We start from the raw sequence: 23984 nt of genomic DNA on the forward strand, positions 1-23984 counted from the left end.
CTTCCCAAGAGGTACCGTGCATGTGGCAACTGGATTTAGGCACAAAGAGGAGGGTGGTTGTGTGAGTCCAGACCATACTAATGCCATTCATCCTCAGAGATGGAGAGTGGTTCTGGACCCTGACAGGCCAAAGATTTAGCAGAAGGGAGGCCTCTGTCAACTTCTATTCAAAAATCACTTTTTTTTTTTTTTTTTTTCTCAATGAATTGTATCTGTTTTCAGCTGGGTTTACTCCAGAACACTATTTTTGTAGTTTCTCATTTCCCTTGTCATTTCTGCTAGCCTTTTTTATGATGAGAGTTGATCACAGCAGCAAATGAGTATAGAGAACATTAAACAATACTGCGATGGACAGAATTATAAAGCGTTCATGCTGTCTGCTGCAGGTCCTCTTCTGTGTGTATAAAATCCCACACGTGAGTGTATTTCCAGCCGCCAGCCACACTAAGCCTGGATGAGGAAACACAAAAGGGCTGGTGCCATACCAGGCGTTTGCTTCTCCAGAGCTTGGCTGACCTCGGCTGAATGCTACTTTGCAGCCCACCATGGGGTGGAAGAGAGAGGACAAGCAGCAGTGCCTCATCCTCTACGCTCAGCTGCTCCACAGCTCCCTTAGAAAAAAGCAAATCCTCGGCTGTTTTTCTTCTGGACTGCTTTCTGGTGGTTTTGTCTTCCTCAGCACCAGGAGCTGATTGAGTCCAGTACTTCTAAAAGCCCCATTCTTCATGAATGCCACTGAATGGGCTTTTTACAAGGTAAAGTTTGACCTAAGGCTTTCGATATTCTGAAAGGAATCCCTTTTACAACGAGTGGCATTACATTAAAAAGGTTCTGTTCTCTTGCTGGAGTGAGATTCGAATTGGGGTTTCTGCAATTTTTCTGTCTACTGTGGCTTTGATACAACACAATCCCCCTGATGCTTTTGGTGCTGATAAATAAATTTATTTATATATTGTGCTCTACATTCTTGGTACTAACTGAGGAAACAGAACAATAACATACTCTTGTCGATACAAGCACTGCCCTGGGAATTGACTAATTAACATAAAACTCAGCCCTGCAGGGACATTTCCAGGTTCATTTTTTGCTGCCTCAGCAAACTATAGGGTTTGGGCTGTTAACTACTTTCAGATGCTCTTTGTCTTTCAAGAAAGAAATAAAGAACATCCACATTGCTTTAGGCAAGTTAATGATTCTACAGAACACTTACCTTTTTACCATATGCTTCATGGCAGATTAAAATCCTGAAGGAGCTAAGGATTATATACCATGTATAGTCCTTTGGCAGAAAAACATGTATTCTGAACTAGAAGTGAATGGCTGAATGTAACGTTTATATTCATTGTTTTTCCAGAACTGCATAATGAAGATGTCTGATTTTACTCAAAATAATCCCAAAGCAGAAGTTTTGTAGGTGCTTTGGTTTCTCAGGGTCTCTTAAGGTTATGACGAGAAGTTCCCAGTGACTACTGAAAAAATTGGAGATACTTGCTTAACCACTTCTGTAAAATTAGCAGGAAATCTGGCCTAACTTTGCAAAAAGGAGATGCCTAAAATTTTGGGAAGCTCTTACTACTTGTCTTTTGTGTGTAAGCATATTTGTTTATGTGAATTATTTACTTTTCATTCACATTCTTTTCCTTGGACAAAGGTTTCTTGTCTATAAGAAAAATATAAAAGAGAAATTAATTTGAATGAAATGAAAAGTTAATCTCACAAGAAAACCTCGTTGATCTTATTAATTTTCTCTAGAACTCCAGAGCAAATTGCTCTCCTCCTTGTACTGCTTGTCTGTTATTAATCAATTATCATTGCACATGTCTACTCATTGCTGCAAGTTATGAATGAACAAAATCACGTCCTGTGGTTCAGAGAAATCATCTGTAGAAAGTAACAATAGAATAATTTTCTGTCAGAGGGTTGAAAACTGTTTGATAGGTCCTCCAGTGCTACAGCTAAAAGGACTCACAAGTGACATTTGAATGAGCACAAATACTTTCAAAGTGTTTGTAAGAGCAGAAAAAGAAGTGTAAGTGCAAAGTGCCTGTTTGAGGAAGCTGACGCCACAGTACATGCAGATACATGCAGTATTCGTAGTTCTGTTTTGTACACATATTTGCTTGTTGGTGCATGAATATGCTTACTTTGTGAGAGCGTTTCGGGCACGATTATCAAAAGATCATGCATGTATATATGATTGTGTGTGCCTATCGACTCAAGTTATTAAAGTTGCCCGAACCTATCTGATCCTGGTATATAGGCTTCACAAACTTTACTCATTTGGAATAGAATTTTACATGATGTATGTCTGCCTGCACTTTTTTTGCTGCAAATTTTAAATATAATAGTTCAATACCTGCTAAAAAAGGAAGAATAAAAATGAAGAAAACATACTGTTTGTTTCACTCTTAATCAGAATCCTGGAAAGGTTTAATCTGTGTCACTGTGGTTTTTAGGTTTCAGAATAGCCAACGTGAATTGAGGGGAACTTTGAACTGAATTAAGAGAACTTAGATCAGGAAGGTGGGGGAAAGTGAAATCTGCTATGGAGCCAGCAGGTAGCCAGGACTGTCTGGGCAAGGTGACTCCTAAGAAAAGGAGAGACTCACTGTGAGATATGATCGATCACAGAATGAGGAGTCACAGGCAGGGAAAAGGAAGGATTGCTACAGCAGTATTTTGAAGAGTATAAGGTAGCAAATGTAAGTCTGGGGGTGATCAGAAAAACGCAGGTCTTTGTGCCTCTCTAGCACTTGGAACGGCACCAATTGATTGTGAAAGTCACTGAAAATCTTTATTTCCTCTTATCCCCATCCACACCAGCACTGGCAATTTACTACTGCCACCATCTACTATGACAACTGTTGTGCTAGTCACAGAGATCTGTGTGATGGATTTCAGTGTTTCCAGCCCTGCTGATTCTGGGAGTCAGCAAATGCAAAGATGCCAAAAATATGCTGATGAAATCTTAGTGTTCTTCTTTATTTCCATGCAATTAGATACCACTCTCATGATCACTACTAATAACTTTTAATTAGTTTAGTCTGCCTTTACTATCCTGAAAAGGTTAAGGAAAGCTAAGCAGAGGCAACTAGGTTTTATTTAACTTTTCCCTGGAGATGCTTCCCTGCACGCAGCATCAGCGGTTGTCTGTCATATAGCTACAGTACACTAAAACAGAGGGAACACTGCATTTCGCCTTTATTGTCAGGAAGTGTCAAAAGTATTAATAGCATAAATTTTGCTAGCTAGCTAAAATTCTCACACTGCAATCTTGTGCATCAGCTTTTTTTTACCACAGATGGTCATTTATATAACACTGCTGGAAATTGTGGCCGTGTTCCACAGCAACAGGAAAATGGGATACATCTGCACTGTGTAGAGAAAAATACAAATGAACTAGAAGCTATGCAAACATTTAAATTACAGGGAAACGGGACTGCGATAAGCCCTGGACTACATGAGCAGGAAGAGAGTGTCAGCCTCACCCATGCCCTGAAAAAATGGTCACATTTATGGGCTACCCTATTGTACTGAGTGGAAGTTTGTTTATGTGGGACCTTCCTTCCCTCAGGACTTCCTCTGAGAGGAAATGTCGTCACTATTCAGTAGGGGTCAATTGTTATGCATTCAAAACTCAAACATAAAATAGTATTGCTGAATGCAACAAAGGGGAAAGGAATAAATAAGATTTCTCCATTTACATACTTAGAAATGTTTACAAAAGTTGTTCTTGTTCACCAATACTCTCAGAGAGCTGAGAAAAAAACAAGTTGAGTAGCTAGAATAATATTGTTTTACAGATACCCTAAACACTACTCAGTATTTGATGAATCTCACTTTTTCAGCTCTGCTACTTCTCTATGCCTGATGTGGGAACATGTTTTAAATGGAAGAAGGCTAAAAAGGCTGCAGCTTTAAACCTGGGGTCTTCTGTGAGTAAGAGGCTGTCTGGTCTGTGTCTTGGACCAAACTGCTTTGAATCTGAATTGCTCTGGATAAGCACCTTTCTGAGGCCATATTTGCAGCTTAGATGTTCTTGAGTTTTATTTTTTTTATCGTGATAAAGCAGGAATATTATTTGAGATAAAAGAGCTAATATTGGTGTTGCTTTCCCTTTGTCATTGTGTTGTCAGTCAAATGAAACAAATCTGGAAGACAATTGTGGGTGGGGAATATGCTGAGCTCTTGAAGTGATAGAATGGCTGAGGTTGGAAGAGCCCTCTGCAGATCATCTCATCCAGCCCCTTGCTCTGGCAGGGTCAGCTAGAGCAGCTTGGCCAGGACATTGTCCAGTTGGGTTTTGAGTATCTCCAAAGGGTGGAGCCTTCACAAGCTCTCTAAGGAACTTGCTCCAGTGTTTGGTCACCCTTATAGTAACAAAGTTTTTTTCTTATACTTCTGTATTTCAGTTTGCACCCGTTGCCCGTGTGCTTTTGTCAAGCTCACGGTAACTATGCTGTTTTCACACCAGCCATACTGGAAAGGGGTTGAGCACCAACCAGACAAAGACACACTCACAAGAGCGGTTAGTAAACCCTAGTCTGTTCCCCACTCACAAGGGGCAGTTAGTAAACTTTTCTCTCTTAAGTGAGTAGACTTTGTCTCCAGATATGTGTTAGCTCACGCTTTTATACCCATTTTGCATTAGGCTATGGGACACCTGAAAACAAAGGAACGCTGAGAACTGAGCAGGGTCCAGCGCAGTCTGCAGGGCACATTTGTGTCCAGAAGAGGCACCACAGCCACGACCAATGTTGAAGTCTCTTGAATTTTCACCATCCATGAATTCTTCCTGCTTACATGGTCTATGCTAAAGGTAAGCTGCCTGTCCTGATTAAAGCTGTTAGATGAAGCACCATAGTCTACAAGCTGATAATATCCCTGCTAGAAACCTGGTTGAACACATTTAAGCCAATTCCTCCCTCCTTCTCTCCTTTCTCTGCCTCCTTCCCTCCCTCCCCCACACACACGCAGGCAGGACCCAGGTTCTCAGTCTGTCAGTGAAGGGGCTTTCATTTCACACATGTAACTTCTGCCAAGCCGAGCAGTCGGCGCAGCCCCAGCCCCGGCTCCGGGCCGTGTCCAGGCCACCAGCCCCTTGCATCACATCTGAAAGAATGTCGCCTGTGAGGCAGAAATTCCCACCATGAGAATCTCGCCTCTGTGTTGCACAACAAAGGCCACCGCATTGTCTCCCTGGTGAGCGGGTGTTAAAATGCGCATATGTTGCCAGGGCTCTTGCATACGAGGGTCCATTTAGGAAGCAGTGGTTTTTCCCGACCGTTGACTGCTCTAAATCCCCTCATATTAGCACATTAGCACACATGCGGGCCTTCTTATCAGATTAGCTACAGTTGTCACAGATTAGTTCACCCTGTGAAGGAGCCGCAAAGGTACCTTTGACCATCCATTCAAAAGAGCCAGAATGGTTTTTTTTCTTGTCGTTGACCATCAGAGTGCAAAGCAAAATACAGGGAAACTCTCACTCTCTCTGGTAAAAGGATAACTAAAGGATAGGTGTTCGGGTGGACTACACAGCTACACAGAGAGACATTAATGGATACCTAATATTCATCTAGACAATATTTATTTAACCCCTTAAAAACATTTATGTGTTTTCTTTCCTTACCATTGTCAATAGTCTTTTGAAAAATGACCTTTCTGAAGCTCAAAGTTGCTTTTTTAATGTTTTGCTTCTCCTTCACCCACCCCCCCCTTTTTTTTTTTTAAATTACAGTTAATTTGCAGTGTGGTTCAGTGATCACTATTCTGCAGATCAGGGGCAGGGGAGAGGAAAAGACTTGCTAGTAACTACTTACAGTATTTATTTAAACCATCTTGCTCCTTAAAAGGTTGTGATAGCTGGTAAAACAAACAATGACTCAAAATACCTTCAGCATGACTTCCAGTCTACCCAGGCGTTAAGACTGAGCCTAGAGAAGACATAACACCTTGGAATTGTAGTAATAGCAGAGATTTCAACAGTCTGTGAATGAACTTGGTGGTAAAGGAGGTCTAGAAAGTTACAAAAACATATAGCTGAAATCGCTGGTTAGCATTCACACCTTTGGCACAAAAAAATTATGGAAGGAAATTGTGGTGAGGAAGGAATGAAGCAATTCCTTACACCTCTGTGCTTTCTAGGGGAGGTGTTCCACATTCTTGCTGCCAGGTGTAGCACATTACTGTGCTCAGCTTGAGCTTGCCCACCTCTGCAAATGAGCTGTACTGCCTGTTTATGGGAGACAGAGGAGATAAACCTAACTGGTATTCTCTTTGTCATACAGGTGAACTGTGAGAACAGACCTGTGACCTCTACTCATTGGTCTGGTGCAGAATGTTTTACCTAGGAAATGAAGAAGTCAAAAACTGAACCGTGACTTCTCTGACTGCAGGTAACCAAACTGCATTATCGTTAGTAGGACTTTAATTGATAACTCTTCATTCAGCTTCTTCTGCAAATGCTGGAGCACAATCTTAGCGGTATTGTTTACCAGTATGTTTCTCTGCACAGGCTTAAACCTGGCTGATTTGATGTGCTCTGTTTGTAAACAGTAGAAAGTACAATAGATCATTTGTAAGGGTGCTAGCACATTACTAGAGGCTGGATTTCGGTGCTTCTGAGCAAACAGCCTGACTATGTATTCTTGAGTGCATGCAATCTTGCTCTCCTAAGACTACAACTTTAGGCTCAGAGCAAGGACTTTTTGGTCCTGGAATGATTTCTGACAGCTAAAGCCTAAAATACTCCCAATCTAGTTTGACTTGCTTTGCAGATCCTGTTGAAGTGCAACAATATTTCTGCTACAGTAATTTTTATTTTATTGTTTTGAAATCATAGTGTCACACTAATAAGAAAGGACTGTGAAGGATGGGGCAAAACCATCCCTTACAGCCCTATGTCAAGAAAACTGATGTTACTGATGGTGCTTCCCAGCTCTAAATTATAAATAACTCCAATTTATGGTCTAGATACTGAGACAATAGCCGTAACAGCAAAGTGGGGCGTATGTGGGAGAAATCAAGCAGTTGCACCTTCCTTTTGCTTTAAGTGGCTGCATCTTAGTTGACGAAAACAGTCTCCATGCTATAAAGTTACCAGAAAAGTTCATTGTGACATCTGTTTCTTCTTTTGTCAGATAGGACAGTAAAACCTTACATTATTAATTTCCTGTGTTGTTTTCTGATAAAAAACATCAGTGTTTATATTTTTATATTTCCACATGCACCTAGTTCAGTATGGTCATTTTAAAATTCTATTTTTTTTATTTTTATAAATATATATATCTATGGTATTTCCTGATTTGTTCCAGTTTTGAATTTCTCTTTTGTAAAGGTGTGATATGAAAACGAGCAGTGAAAGTAGAATTTTAGTTTTTGAATTATTTCCCTATCAATCTAGAAATTATTTTCTGTGTTTCTCTGAAAAATAGTTTTTCAGTCCTCCACTGACACCTTTCAAACGCCCCCACTGTGAGTGTATGTAGTTTATGCACTGACTTCGGTCGTTAATCTGAATTTAGCAAAGCCATTTTGTTGACGATCCTTGTGTCTTTATCCCAATGCAAGGAAATATCTGCAGAGCTAAAGGCATAAACCCACACTAATTACATCTCTCCTGCTTCCTTAAGTAAGCACATAACAAGTCTGGCCCAGAGTATGGGTCTTCTGTTTCTATTAGCTATTGATACTGTGTTGTCCCAAGTGTCACCTGCCTTGCCAGTGTGAGTAAAGACGAGTCTGAGTTCAAGAGACCCTGTTGAATGTGAAAGTGCGCATTTTCACACAGTCCTCTTGACTAATTGAGTGTGTGCTGTCTGCACGAATGTATTTTGATGCTGAGAAAGTAATTCAGAGTATTTTCCAGAACTCGGACTCAAATCCACAGTAATCTTCCATGCTCCTAAAGAAAAACTCAACCTCAGTCTACTAAATGTTTGATTTTGAGTCTAAATGATTAAAAAGTCTGTCTTGCTTGCCTTGAGCAAAACAGACTAGAGTTGAGACCTGTGGCATTTTATGCTTTGATTCATGTAACTAAGTCCCTGGCAGCCAACCCTGCATCTCGCTTCTTTTATGACATGACAGCTTTCTCTCCTGCAATCCCAGGCAGCATGGCAGCCTGGTCTGTGAGTTACCGATACAGTCACAACATATAGCATGGGGGGTCAGAAAATGGTGGGGAGGTAATGCCATTTCAGATGGAGATGGAGAGCTGCTGCCTGCTGTCATCTGTGCATGGAGAAAGAGCAAGGCTGGACAGCATGCTCCCTGGCAGGAGTCAAGCATCATTGCCTCCCTCCCTTGGCCCTGTCACCTCCCTACTTGCTTTTGTCACCTCAACTGGTCTGGCACACTGGTAGTGAAGCAACTCGACATGTCTGTGTGACACACAGCTTTGACCCTTCTTCAGTTACTTGATGCAGCTTATAAAAGAAACTTCTTGGCTTTGGTCATTTTATGACCTTGTCAAAAGCAACGCACAATTTTATTTGAAATATTCATGAACTTTAAAAAACTAATTTCTATCAAAATATTAACAAAACATTATTGATATTTTTTGTTGTTGTTGTCCTTACTTGTTTCAACAAGAATCTCCTTTATTTTAAGACACTGGATTAACAGACTTCATCAAACCTGAACAGTAAATCAATTATTTTAAATACAGGAGAGCTGCTTCACTTACAACAAGTCTTTCCCATGTTGATGAACGCCTGCAGGCTTCATGGCTGCTGGCCTGGTCTGGGGAGTCTTGATCTAATTGATAATGTTGCTTATTTTAAGAATACTGGCTATGCAAATCCTGACGCTCGGTGTACAGATTTGCATTCCAGTACTTGGGGTGCTCTGTAAGGGTGCACATGGCTGGTATGCTGACTCTCAAAGCACAATGGGAATTATGGATATGTGTCTCTGGGCCAACAATTATTTCCATGTGCTTGCTAAATGAGTGCAGGGAGGGAAAGCTTTCCTCTTGTTTAGTCTTTATCACTGATTTCAGTGCTGTATTGCATTTTAATGCAAACCTCCCCCACCATCACTACTTCAACCCAGCCATGTCAGATATCTATTTGCCTGGCTTTCATTAAAACACTAGTGCATGACTAGCTCTAAGTTCACAGGGCCGGAGGGCATCTTTGCTGAAGCTGGAGTTGTTAGTAAATTACTTGCTGCACTTTGTGAAGCGCTAGAAGTAACTAAGCACCTAATGAATGAGTACCTAAACAATACAGTTGGTCAAACTATTCCCACTATTCTTTTTTGCTAGTGGAAGTAAATAAATAGTAAATGTTTTTTTCAATTGCTATATATTGTTGGCAGCTCAGACTCGCTATCATATGTGTGTAGGTTCACAGGGCTAAAGAATATCATACTAGTGTTAGTGCCCTGTCTAGCTATCAAAAGCAACAGGTCTGTAGGCAGACTTAGGCTTTCCCTTCTGGCAGAATAGGCTGGGCTACAAAAATAACAGTATGAGAGCAACAGCTGGCTTAGTCACATAATACTCTGCTATATAGTCTGGATTTCTTGTTTTCATTTCACTTTCCTTTGTTTTAGAGACAAAAAAGGAAGCCCTTGGGGGAAAAGACTTCCAAGTTTATTGCTTGACCAAAGTTAGCTGACTCCAACATCAGCAGCCTTTATTAACTGGAGCTGTAACATTTCTTTCTCTGAATGTAACATTGACACTGGCCCCTCTGTTCAGCCGCAGAACCAGTACCAAACAGACTCTGGTGCAGGGCAGCAGGCTTTCTCATGCAGCTTTCCCAACAGTTGTAGTGTCATCTGCCATGGACTACCCCTAGGGTTAATAGATAAATCACTCTGTACAGGCATAAACATCCTAGACTCTGCCTTTAGACTGCCCAATTAGGTATCACTCTGTGCTGTGTGGCTTCTATTTTAGGAAATGGTTTGCGATCACCAAACTGTTCTTCGCATGGAAGCAACAAGCATTTGCAAGTGCCAGCTCTACTATGGTTTGAAATCTGTGGCCTCTATCAGAGACTGGTAGAGCTACCATATGCATGGGAAAGGGGAGAGCTGGATTTGCAGTGGCAGCTCCTCTGTCAAGTGACAAGTACTCCTACTTATCCCACTCCTACACTGGACTGTGCTAGCTGAGGGCAGCCCAGTTACTGAGTCAGCTGCAACAGCCATCTCGGTTTAGTGCACCGTTCTTATGGAAAAGAAACAGTGATCTCCTGATCAGCCATATCAATAGGTAAAGCAAGATAGCGAAGAAAATACTCCCTGCACACATAAAGCAATTTAAAAATTATTGCTGAAAAGGACACTTTTTAGTTCATAACACTGGCCCCAAATTAGACTGTATTACTGTCGCTAAACAGGCCATTTCTATTGCTTCAGTCCTTTGATGGAAGATCACATAAAAGGACAATGAAATGCAGAGTAACACTAGAAATTTTATCCAAGGGTATACTGTATATTGGTGATAGATGACTAAAATTTTTTAAGCCTTCATAGCATTATGCAGCTCAGCAGAGTGTGATACGCTGTCTTCTTTCTTTTGCTTTTTATGGCTGAGCTATATGAACAGCCACCTGGGTCCCTGGAGCAGCAAGTTAGATGTTTCGTCTATAAGGTCACTTTTGTTATCATATATGGTGTTGCAAGGAAATTTCCAACTTAGTTTCAAAATAGCTTTAGCAGAACATAAGATTCAAGCCAAGAAAGCCGCCTCCTCCTTTTCCCAGCTTCTGTCAACACCCGATCAGGGGTCTGCAACCTAAACCCAACTAGTGTAGTTGGCTAGCTCATTTTTTTTATTTCTCCAGGGACAAGAGCAGACTTCATCACTAAGGTAATGTCCCTCCCTTCCTGCAGTGATTGAGGTCTAGAAACCTTCCTTTTAGGTGCATCACATAATCTAGATTTTTGCTTTCTGTACTTGGGTTAGGCATGCAGCATATATTTCAGTTAAAACAAACACTGCTCCCAATATATCCGGCTTGTTCTTTTGACACAGTTTCTTGAACAGGATTTTACTTGCCAGCTAGCCATCAAAAGGTTGGGGAAAAGATAAATGTTTATTTGGCTAAGCTGTACTGTGCTAGATACTTCATAGTGGAGCCACTTTTTGTTTTCTCATACTAGATCTAAAATGTTTTGCTATAAATTTATCCTTATAGGTTTTTTATTTGTCTGAGTCTATGTTAAAAATAGAAACAGGTACTGATCATTGCCTCTATAGATCTGGTTGCTGACAAACTGCAAATAAGTCTTCATGCAAGATCACAGATCAGGCTCCTCTTCCCTACTCAGCAGGCAGCTGAATCTGGATGCAAGTACTGGATCCCTGAGCCCCGAAGTTTCCCTGTGACTGGTTAGGCTCAAACAGTTTTCTTTGGCCTTTCAAAGACTTCTTGAAGATCTGTCTTTTTTCCTCCCTAGACTTCAGTCATGATACTGTTTGAGGTGTTCTTATTTGGAGAGGCAGCTGTTCGTTGATTTTCAGGTTTTCTTTTCTCTGATACCAATCAGCTGATTAATTTTACTCTGACATCTTCAATAGTACACCAGTTTCATTAGATACATGAAATTCAAACTATTTTATAGAGAGTCTACATTCACAACTGCCCCATCACTCAACTAGAGGGTCATAGAGACAAGCCTAGTTTTTAGAGGAATTGAGTATCAAAGAAATCAAAGGGAGCCCTGAATTTTCTAATTTGACATTTTACTGATATTGCAGGATAAAGAGCACCACGTTCTTGTCCTTGCTCAGTTTTGTAAATACACACCTCTATATACAAACTGAAGTGCAGAAGCCGGACGTTGAACAAAATTGAACTCTGACTGTGACAGTGGAGGAAGTTTAGGAAAAAGTAGAAGGTTTTGGGGAAGATAATAGGTAGTGGCAGAGATAATTTATAATGCATCTTCTTTCTGAAAAGAATTTTTAAAAAATCAAAACAACAAGAACAAAAAAAAAAAACCAGAAAAAAAAAAAAAGATTGCAGTGGAGAAGGTTGCTATAGTGAGAGTAATCTTACGACCTAATGTGTGAGTGCTCTCAAAAGACTGGATGTTCCAGTTCAGTGAAGCAAGATGGCCCCCTGCAGTATTGTTAGCCCCCTCACAAAGAAATTTTGCTTCTGATCTAGGAACATCACTGTACAAAACACTAACAAATCTGCTGTGGTTTACCATTAGTTTCACTCAAAACACAAGGTTAACATTCTTTGCTTTAAAACATCAGTCAAAAATAGAAGTCCTTGGTTACCAACTTTACTCCCTATGCTTTCATACGCCTCCTGCATGGTTCTGACATGAGACTGAAACAAAATTGGTTTTAGAGTAATACCTCCTTTGCTCTCTCAAAGTTGTGTGTAAAGTTTGCAATAGGGTAATAGCAAAGACTAAAAAGAAAGTCTTGCCAGAGTTCTGAAGCCAGGAGAGAAGTAAAACTTCTTCATTCATGAGAAGGTGAATTTCTGAAAAAAAGTACTGTGCTCCACATGCATTTGGAATAGGAATGTTGATGTGCATTGTGTGCACGAAAACCTTTTTATTTCTTCCATCCTATTACATTTCCCTGACATTAGTGAGAATAAGATAGCATACTCTTTTGAAAAGAGGGTTTCATAGTATATTGGTATTTTGGTACCGTTTGGGGCTTTCCAGTTATCAAATTCTTTTCATGGACACAATAAATCGGTATAAATCATGTGTATTGTTTTTTCTGCTTTAGAACTTGGACATATAATGAAGCTGTATATATATAAACAATATATATCTGTAACCCGTGCCTGATAATATGCAGCAAAATGCAGAATTTACTGTTTGTTTAGTTATGAAGGGATACTCAGTTAGCTTCCCTCTGAAGTACATGAGATTTCTTTGACTGCCATCTGCAACTTAAAGCATCGATCCAGGTCACACATTTCAAAAGCTGGAAAAAGGAAAGGAGGACCAGATAAAAAGGGACTCAAATATTTTATTAGCAATTAAATGCAATATTTCATAAGGTTTGTGGAGTCAAATAAATTCCTTCCCTAATCTTGTTTCCTCTCCCCCCACCTCCGCCCCTGCTTTCTATGCCTCTATGATTTCCATCACTATTACATGCAAGGCAGTAATGCTATGCCTAGTGTTTGACAGAGACGTGCCAGATGACCAGAAGTAAAAGCATTAGAAAAGAAGGCTGTCTTATAATAACTCTAATTCATGCTTTAGCTTGTTCCCATCAGATTTCCAACCTAACTTGGAAAATAAAAATGGGCTTAGGAAGTTTGAATGAGTGTAAACTTTAACAAAAATTAATTTCCTCTCTACCTCTAAATGCTGAACTTAACACATCGCTCACAGAAACGCACCCAAGCTCTAAAGAATCAGTGTTGTGAGGTCTGTGTGGCCTTCTGCAGGCTGCTTTGGTGTGGGAGCTTGGATTGTTTTTGACCCTGTGACACTGAATGGCCAAGAGCTTCCATGCAAGCACAATGGTGCTGTTAGTGCCCATTACTAAAAGCCTTCTTGTTTCTTTCAACTGCTCACAGGCCTCCTAAACAATGAAAGAAATCCATACATCATTAATAAGGAGATTTAATTTAAATTCTGCTCTAAGAGAATTCTCAGATATCCTCCTCGTTTATTATTATTTTTTTTTTTAAAGTGAAAATTGCTGAAGTCTGATGTAAGGCAGAATCTTAATTTAGAGGAGTGTTGGGCCTTGTTTAGGAATGCCTGGAAACTAGTGGGAATTGTAATCATAGAGCAAACTGGAAAGCAGTACTGGTATACCAGTGGGCAGCTCCCATGGAATGAAAGCTTGCTGAGCATGGAGATATGTCAGCTAGTGAAAAGAAGTCTGTGAGCCTTCCTGTAAAATGATCTCTTTTGGCTTGAGGGATTCTATGACTTTTGTATTTCTAATGATGGTAACTTTATTTTTATTGCGACTACTTGTATTCAGAATTTCTAACATCCATTTGTCCAAATGGACTCATTTTCACTAAAAAAGGAGTTTTCTAAATTCCAACAGAAAGTTGACAAAAAAAAAAAAATGGAACAGGATAGCCCATATTCACCTTTGTACTGAAAGGCCATTAATATACACGTCAATAATTTTACTTCTAATTGTGAATACTTGACACAGTTAAAAATCAGCCAGTACAAAAGAATCAGGGTTATCTGTCACATGAAAATAATGTGAGTTAACTTTGCCTCAGCTTTATTTCTACTGTCTTCACTGGAATTAATTACATGAGGAATGAATGCTGATTAGGGATTTCAAAAGGTTTTATTCTGCTGTCGCTTTGAATTTGAAACCATTTAGTCATTTTGACATTTTTTAGGAAAATAAATATCAACAACAGAAGATTTCAGAGAATCCTTTAAGTTGGACTATATTGCATGAGAGATTAGTTTATATTGTTAGGATCAGTCCATCTGCCCGAGTAAGGCCAGAAACAACTAATGCTGTCTTCAGTGTAGATAAATGTTAACATCTTTAAAAGTTTAAAACAGATTCTAGCGCACATGTAATCCAGAAGGAGCCAGAATACTAATTATTAGGTGGAGAACAATAGTGCCATGCTCATTCTTCACAGGTTCAAATAAACATGCTCAATTCTTCGAGTGTGTTTTTGTAATGCAGCAGATATCTGTCTGCGTATCTATCTATGCACGCACACACACAAATATATATGAAAATGTTTAGCAAGAGACAGAAAACTTGAAAGAGAACTTCCTTTGCCATTATATTTAATTGAATGCTGTTGAATTAGAGTTATTCTGTAGTTACACTAGACTAACTCAGAGCAAAGTTTCTGTTCTAGCAGGCAGAAATTTTGTTATAGAAACTGAATTCTTACTCTAAACACATTCCTAGTACAGCTGATACATAATTCTTTTTAAGTTAGATGAATCAAATGGCTCATATAAAGCTTTTTTATATATATACAGTTATCTATAATATATATAAATAAATACAAATTTGGACATATGTATTATAGGTATCTCTCCAAGTCTGCTCTCTGTTTGTATTATGGCTTCCAATGAAGGTAGTTGCCAAAAAATTCCAGAGATCTCTTTAAGGCGCATCCAGTGATTCTTTTACCTCAGCCCCCCTGGTATCTGTAAACCTGAGCAGGGTCTTATCAAAGAAGTCACATTCAATTTAAAGATTCTTAAATTCTTTTGCAGCTGCTTTTAACATGATATGAGGGGAAGACACATCCTCAGGCCTCTGTGGAAACCTTTCTGTTTCTGGGATTCTGGAGCTTGTCTCTATGTCAGATTTTCATGCTACAAGTTAGCAAGTACATGATTACTTTACAGAGCAGTGAAATAGGATTTCTTTGCCATAAATCAGCTTAAAACAGGGAATTAAGGATACTCCTTTGATTTAATTTGTTTTGGAAATTTAGGATAGGAAAAAGTATATATACTTTTGAGGATTAAATAATTCTTTGGAATTTAGGTATGTCTGCATTAACATTTCAGTGTGGGTCAGGACAGTGCTTTTAAAGTGAGTATCTCACTTGTCGCCAGCTGCCATGTGTTGATTCACATCAGAGATACCACAGACTGAATTCTTTTAGGATGTCTTTAAGCCAGAAGATACAAACATAATACACTCCAAACCACCAACTGGCAAATCAATTCACACTTGAATATTCCTTTGAATGTGTAAATAAGTTCATGTTGAGCATGTATAAGTCCTTTCTATGTTTGTTTTCACAAATATTTGAGCAACTGAGCCTCATTAGCTAGATCAGTATCAGAGCCTCGATCACAAACTCACTTGAATGAATATGCATGAAATCACCATTAGTTTTGCATTTAGAGTAATTATTCTGCACACATATTTAACCAGGAAATGGACAGTAAAGAAACCACTCAACTCATTCCCTTGAGCTCAAGTGAGAAAGGTATTTCAGGCCTGATTTTACTGCCTTGTATCTTGTATATTTCTGCAAAATGAGTGTGAAACATTATCCATTCTGTTTTGAAAACATTTCACAACAATGAATAATGATGTTTCAGTAAGTAGTTACTTTATTCATCTGTCTGCACCTAATTCTTGCTTATGCTTAGAATGTAAACTTTTGAGAACAGGGACATACCATACTGGTACTATGCCGAGCAGAGTAGGATCTTGTTCAATGTCTGGGACTCCTATGCGTTGCTGCAGTATTACAGTGTAGTTTTGCAATGTTCAAGATGCTGGAGAATCAATCATCTCATATTTAGAATCTTGCAAATTGTAGAGGATTTATATAATCAAACTATATGTTAATATAAGACTTAAGAGAATACTGTTCGCTACAAAGGACAATCACAGATATTAATTCCATGAGTAGAAAGAAAGGCAAAATTTACCAAATAAGACAGAAGTTAGGAATTATTACCTATGCTCTGGTAAATACGTATAAGGGATGACAATATGATCATGTAATACTGTGACCAGAAATGGAGATTCTAGTATGGGAAACATTATTTTCTGCTCCCTCCCTTCCTCCTATCCTTCTCCACCCCCACTCTTTTGTTCTTTGCCATTCAGTGTTTTGGTTCAAGTTAATTAAAGATTCCTGTTGCAGCCTCCTGGAGTGAAATTCTGGCAGTATGCCCAGTGCTGCCATAGTCATGTGTAAGCAGCCCCTCCAGTGAGCTCCATAATGTCTCTAAGAAACTATACAAAGAGGAAGAAAGAAACTGAATCCAGATGGAATGGGAAATCAGATATTTCTTCCATTTGTGCTGAAATCTATGAAGGCTGCCCCATAGGCTGAAAGAAGGTAATTCACATACTCTGCAGTCTCAGGGAAAAGCATGTTTTCTCCCCCACCCCTCCGCCCTTCATTGAAGATGAATCTGTGAGAAAGCTTACAGTGAGACTGCAAACTCAATAATGCAAAACATGTTTTCTCAACTCTGCTTTACTTTGCTAGCTACAGAAAGGTGTAGGATAGACCTGTCAGGGGAACACAAAAAACAAACAAAAAAACTCAAGAGTGACTCAGGCACACAAAGACTCGTCCTAATGACAGGGTTAGGAAAGAATATGATATCCAAACCAACATTTTGACACACAATTCATATTGAAAAGAGGACTTAAGGCATTTTAAATGTCCATCAGGAGAGTAAACATGTCTAACACCCTAAGCAATAACCACATCCTGAACTGCTTGTTGTTAAAAGGCCCATTAAAAAGATTACAAAAATGTATAGTACATGCATAGTAATTTCTTGTATCTCACAGGCATAACAAAAACTAGAAATATCCCTGGAAAAGCACATATGTGGTGTACTTTGTGCTTGTGACTCTTCATCAACTTCAGTGCTTGGTTCTTAAAACGTAGCATGACACTTGGTTGGTAATTACTGAAGAATTCTCCTGTGGATTAACAACAGTATCATTAGAAATCAAAACTGTGGATATTTGCAAGTATATTTCATATATAAATTGCAATTTGCTTCATGGCAGATTCTGTGCTCGCTAGGGATATTCTGGAATTTGGTGGGGCAAAGGAATAAATCGTGGAGCAATCTGCAGTATTGCTTGGTTTCTGTATGCATTTAATTTTATTGTCAGCACCATGTGAGTTTGTTGCTCTCTGATGGCCTGTTTAATTTTTCAGGGTTTTGATTGTTTGGGGGTGAGAGGTGTTACATGAAGATTAAACTTTGGCAGGGCAATTATGGAAAATAAGTCTTAAACTTAACAGCTGATTTCTGTGTTAAAGGACTAACTTTTAATTGTAAAACATCAGAGCAGAGTGATTTCTTGGCAGAGAGAACAGCCTGTCGTAACAACAAGAGATGCCCATTTGAAGTGCAGACTTTGGGCAGAGGTTACGATTCAAGGTAGCAGAGTTTTAGCTGACAGTTTAGAGCAATACTTCAGGTGAAATGAACCCAATAATTGCAGTGCAGATTTCCCCAAATAGCAGGTTGACTGGAATAGCTCTGGTTCCCTGTGACAAATTGGATGTTGTGTTACCACTTTTTTTTTAAAGCAACAAAAACGGTCTAAAAAGCTGTCCAGGTGAAAGGGGTAATAGATGTATGCTGATACGTGTGTGTGTTTCTTGCCCTTTCAAACCTTTGAAGCCTGGCTGGGGTCAAATTACTCAAGCAGAACAGCTCTGTTGACAAACATGTGGTCTTCAAAAAACAATCCCAGTATGAGAGGTGCTGCTAATTTAAAATAACTGGGGGGAGGGAAAAAAAAAAAAGAGGGAAAACCACACCAGCCTACGTGAAACCCAACCCAACTGCCACCTTCCCTGCTAGCCTCCTTTTGTAAGCCTGCCTTCCCTGCCGCGTGAATCAGCCATGGTTGGGGTTAAATGGGTAGCTTTTGTCTCTTCACAATGGCCAAGAGTGACAGGTTGAGCTAAATGATTTACTGGTGGAGATGATTTGAAGGACAGAGCTGGGCAGCCTTGGGAACACACGCACAAGAAAAGGACAGTAGCGAATCAGCCTCTCCTCCCCCTCCCGCTTTCACGGTTTTGACTGAAAGATCACAGAGCGAGACTCTGACAGACACAAGGACCATTGAGAAGCTATTTTTATTACTTATCCATGGCAGCCTTGCTTTGCTGAGAACAGACCTGAGGTTAATTAACCTTTTCTTTTTTTTTTTTTTAAACGTTGTTGTTTTTCTTATTGGGGATGCAAGCCTGTAAGTTGGCAGGGTCACATGCCATGGACAAAGGGAAAGTCTCTGTGTGAGACTTTAGTGCAAGAAACCTCAACAAACCCATCCCCAGCCAAAACAAAGCTCTCCACACAGAAAGGCGATGCAGTGGGGCTGCAGCAAAGGCAGCTGCTCAGAGTGGAGCAGTCCCAGCTGTTGTCAATTGGAATGTGCTAGAAACAGTGCCATCCCCCCCTCACCCCATTAAACTGCCCCAGCGGTGATGGTACCGAGCACTAATATGGATCCCAGATTGTTTCCTGAACACTGTTTGATCTGGCTGTGTGGGCGGGAATGAACTGGTCTGTCGGGATGCGGAGCGTAGTGGAGCGCTGGCGTGCTGTGTTTTGCCTGCCACAAGCAGGCCAGGCACTCGGGGACAAGATGGCGGCCCAGCCGTGGGCCCTCAGCACCAGCTCAGGGGAAGGCAGCTGTGAGCCTCCTCTCTGCCTTCAAAGTGGGGAGTGGGGCAGGTCAAGCAATCAGCTGGCAGAGCCCCTAACACAGCTGAGGCTGGCAGGGAAGAGACATGGCCGAAAACAGCTGGGAAGCACCCACTGGCCATCATGCCCACCCTCACTTTGTTGGGGCACCCACTGGGTCCTGCGTGCGGCCTACTGGTCCAGCAGCCCCCAGCACCGTCCCCAGGGAAGCTCACCTTCTCCCACTCGCAGCCCCGCTGGCTGGAAGGGACCAGCTGCAGGGCAAGCACTACTCGCTGTCCAAGGCAGTGGGCAGAATGAGGCCCAATCTATAAAGGGGACCCACAGATGGCAGCCCTGTGGCCTTTCAGTAAATGCATTACAATGCTTTCTTCAGAAGCTGTCCCTCTGAACAATCGCAAGGAAAAGTGAAAACTTTTCTTAATAGGAAAAGGACCTTTTCAGACAGTTGCAGTGAATTAGTCTGGAAAAAACCCCAAAGGCAGGGCATAGAAGATACTAAGGTTGGGTCTATGGATAAATCCGAACTCATAAGAACCCTATTAGTTGAAAAAGGCAATGCTGTCTTCCTATTCCATATTTCATTTGGTCAGCTATTTGTGAGTTATTCCTCAAGTGCAGTGGAATAACGCATCCTGTCACAGCTTGTAACCTGAAATTGTCATGTCATCATTTGGTTCTGAGAAACCGGTAGCAACAACAAAAATTCTTCAAGTACTAATGCAAAAATGTAATTTTTCTAGTGTCTAAAACCTAATGATATCCAAAATCCTGTGAGTTGCATCCTGTGAATGTGCAGCAAAGCTTTATTCTGATATATTCAGCTAACTTCAAAAAAAGTCACTCAGCATCTTTGCTAGTTAGGGAAGAAGTTTTGAACAGTAAACCCACTGTGGGCAATAACATAGCTTTCTGCTGGCTAGCTTTCAATCATATTCTTATTTTTATAGTAATTTTAATGAAATCTTGTAGTTATTCAAAAGAAACAATAGGAACATGTGAACATGATGGCAAAGCAGCATTTCATATCAGGAAGTCTGAAAGACATGACTTGATTTAATGGAAAAGTGAAAGGATCTATAAAATGGCAACTTTAGAGAACAGAAGTGCTTACTGTTAATCTCTTGTACTGTAGAGTTGTAGTGTGCTGTCACATGATACATTTCTAATGGCCTCTTTAATGCTCTGTTGAAAATAAACACGTCTGTTTTAAAATACAAAGAGCAAAACAAACTAAATCTAAAAATACAAGAAGGAACTATGGTTGGGTTTTGGTTGTTGGGTTGGTTTTTTTTTTTCTGTGAAAGAGAACAGTGTTCGCAGAAGATGAAGCAACTCTAAAAAAAGCTTACCCGACAGGCTTCCAAATATGGGTTTGCCACTGTAAGGATAATGGCAGGTGAAAACAGAAGAAAACTTTCTCTTCCATATCCTTCTAGCCATAATCTCTGTCACTGTCCCAGTGTGCATGGGGAGTCCTGGAATTTACTTCCTTCTTGATATCCCAGCAGACTAGGAGTACTTCAGTACATGTTGAGTAGTAGAAGGAATGGGTTTCATAAATCTTACTCTTGACCGGCTCTGTATTAACAAATGCAGTCAGAAAGATCTTGCAATTATATTTTGCAACGACTTCTGTCCAGGCTGACTTTCTGATGTTTCTCCAAGCACTTTTCTCTCTCAACTTCTGCCTCCCCACCTCAAGTCCTAGAAATGCTGCTATAAGTATCATAATCTCCAGAACAGAGTAGGTTCCCCATTTCATTCCTTATTATCATGTTATGCCAGTAGCATCACAGTTCTGCTGCTTCTCTGCTGTTTGTCCACGCCTGATGAATGCCGTGGCTGACCCCAGCTGCGTGACTAGATATAATCTGTTGGCAAACAAAAAGCATGGAATAGGACTGTATTGAGTCACCTAAAGGAGGAACAAGACTGAATCCCTACAGTCAGGGGGACGTAGGACAGTACAGGCTTCATGGGCTCTGTACTGCAGCTTCCCCCAGGCAGCTGGGCAACAGAGACCCCTCCAGCCACCTGGTGCTCGCCAGTGGCATTGGGTGGCCTCTGATGCTGACATGGGACTTGCAGGTTGGTCTGTTCCCAGCAGGGCATAATCCTGGAGCACTGCTTGGAGCCAGCACTTAGTGCTTGAGTATTACCAGCCACTTAGTTTCTTCCCATGTTCAACAATTATTTCCTTCTAGTAGATCTTTCAAAAGCCTTTCTTTACATTACAATTCTTTCATTGCCTTATAAGAGGTTACGTCACATCACAAGACCAAAAAGCACAGTGCAGCTTAGTGTAACTTGACCCTGATCTGGCATTTCTTTGTGATGTGTCATGTCAGAAATGTAAAGAAAAAGACATTGTCCTTTTCCTATTAGTTTGGGCAGCCATGTCCATTACAGGTTGCCTTACCTTCTGCCTAGAAGATGTGTGTGGTCTGTGAGACTAATGAGGATTCTGTACTGGAAGTAGGAGAAATCATGTTTATGAAGCTTTCTGGAGAGTTGCACGTGAGCTTAATAGGAAGCGGACTCTGAGTTAGCGCTGCTGGGGTGGTTGTGGAGAAGCTGGCAAGAAAGGTCAGCATTTACAATTGTTGCTAAATCAGAATCAAGAGTGACGAGGGAAAATATGATAACACACTGTTTGGTCATTTCTGTAGAGTTTCTTTTTTGGCTTACTGAATTTCAACTCCTTTTGAATACACATTTTCCAAAAGGGATTTGAGACAGCCAGGAAAGGCTGAAATTACCCATAAGAATTTGAAAAGCAAGAAATTCTAGAGCATCCTAGACCCAGTAACAAAGTTCCTCCTTGTAGAGAGCCTAAGCAAGAGCAGACAAAGAGGACCTGTTATAGCCTAGACCCAGGCCTGATCATATTAAAAGGAATCACATCTGTATTAGTTTTTTCATGTGTACACAAGAAATTATTATCCCAACTCCCAATGCACAAAGTGCTGACCTGTTGTTGTTTACTGTGAGGAGTCTGTCTTTTATGTCCTCGTAGCTACAGTTTATTTACATTGAAATATCACACTCTCAAGAGCCTTGCTGCTCCCCCTGCAAGGATCAAGTACTTCTTGTTTTTAAAAGAAGACTTATCACTTCATCACCTTAGGGATGATGAGCACAAAACCCTGTTTTAAAAGGCTTATGTGATAGTAGGAATTGTGGATGGCTTTGCAGAAAAAGCATTCTAGGGGGGCCTCAAGTGCTCAGTTTTCAGTCCCGCTACTAAGCTGTTGAGTGACCTTGAGCAACTCACTTCACATTGCCGCAGCTTTGTTTTCCCTTTGATTCTTTCATTTATTTGTTTAACTTGCAATGTGTTGGAAGCCTTTCTATAGCATCCTGTGAAATAAGTCCTGATCTTATTTTGGTTGTTAGATGCTGGTACATTAAAGATAGTTTTAAGCACGTTATTAACTCTTTCCCATGTCCCTCTATCTTAGCAAACCACAGTGTCTTACTGAAGCATGTGGCCATTTTTCCTGAAATATTCTAGCAGCACATCGGTCATTTTGGGTTTCTGCTGACAGAAAAGCCTTAGGTCAGTCACATTCATTATAAAATTATGATGCAGTTGTACATATATTTTACAGCTTGAAGTCATAGGTAGTTGGATCAGTACAAGCAAGGTACTAGTAGGGCACTGGCAGAAAGAAGTAGCTGGCACAGGGGAAAGCAAGAATTTCTGTGGAGGTCCTCACAGGGAAAATACCCAAGTAAGTATGTAACAAAGCTGTACTGCGTGGGTCTTTAGATGCAAGGGGAGTTGGAGCACGATGAGTTAGGGGAAAAAAAAACAACCACATAGTCCATTAAAATAATGTCTTGAAATGTGTACAAAAGTGGAAATTGTTCTGAGTTTCCATACTTACTTTCTCTGCAGGGAATAACTATTCCTATAGTCCAATGATCCAATGTCCATAGTCCCACAGGTCCAATGGTTAGCAGTTCTTCAGCTATCGGGTCTCATGCTTTTGCAGAAGAGATTATGCTCTGTATCATAATCTTCTCTTATCATCTATATTTTTCTCAGGAAGCTCAGGTATATAAGTGTACGTGAGTCATACCCCAGCTTACAATGGTATTATTAATTGAAATGTCTTGCTTCCAGTGATGTTTGGCCTTTTTCTGTGGAAAAAAGGTGAGACCTTTGTGGTTGCTACATATTACAAAAAGTATTTGAATGAATAGGACTGTTGTTATTTTGAATCTAACATCTAACTAACACTGGGTGCTTTATTTGGTAGCTCTCTTGGCCAGAAGAGGGGAAAAAACAAACAACCCCCCTCCCCCCATACCACCCCCAAAAAAACCTTTATATAATGGGTATCACCACCAAAAAAAATTATGAAAAGCACCTGCCAGATTGCTTGTGAGACCAGGATATATAAAAGGCTGGACTTATGTAATTGGATGTTCAGTGGACTTATTAAAGTTCTACTTTAACAGGTGATTAATGTTACCCCAGAAGTGCTATTTCTCTCCATTCACTATAAAGGAAGAATAGATGGTTAATCCAGACATAGACAGCAGCATTGCAGATGGCTGTGTTTGATCAGATGAATTGACCAAAATACTCATACTTCAGACAATAAATTCCCAAGAGGTGTGTGAATTTTTTGATTCAAAAGCCTGTTAAAGTCTCTAGTCATCCTTTATTATCTCTGAAAATATCTATTCTTAAGTCATTCAAAGTAGAAACGGGGATTTCTTAGTGTTTTTCTACCTGTTTTCTAATTGTGAGTCATTGTCTCCCTTACTCATGGGGTCCTGTCCCCATTTAGCTCATTTAAGTGCATCTATGCATATGTGTACATGTGTGTAGGGGCAGTAGTGGCTCAAAGCTG

At 40.2% G+C, this 23984-nt stretch overlaps 2 long non-coding RNA genes across 2 annotated transcripts in view; one reads left to right on the forward strand and one right to left on the reverse strand.

Annotated features, from left to right (window-relative positions):
• The window catches only part of LOC114012529 (uncharacterized), a 141332-nt gene that overhangs the window by 84326 nt on the left and 33022 nt on the right, over positions 1–23984 (forward strand). The window contains exons 6-8 of the long non-coding RNA XR_008749170.1: positions 4413–4528; positions 4652–4819; positions 6291–6398. This is a non-coding gene — a long non-coding RNA (uncharacterized LOC114012529). The remainder of the gene's footprint in view (positions 1–4412; positions 4529–4651; positions 4820–6290; positions 6399–23984) is intronic.
• LOC114012535 (uncharacterized) overlaps positions 18951–23984 on the reverse strand; it is a 77300-nt gene continuing 72266 nt past the window's right edge. Inside the window, exons 8-9 of the long non-coding RNA XR_008749168.1 lie at positions 20469–23265; positions 18951–20301 (exon numbers count right to left, since the gene is read on the reverse strand). This is a non-coding gene — a long non-coding RNA (uncharacterized LOC114012535). The remainder of the gene's footprint in view (positions 20302–20468; positions 23266–23984) is intronic.

This window comes from Falco peregrinus, chromosome 11 (genome assembly GCF_023634155.1).
Source record: "Falco peregrinus isolate bFalPer1 chromosome 11, bFalPer1.pri, whole genome shotgun sequence".
Lineage (NCBI taxonomy): Eukaryota > Metazoa > Chordata > Aves > Falconiformes > Falconidae > Falco > Falco peregrinus.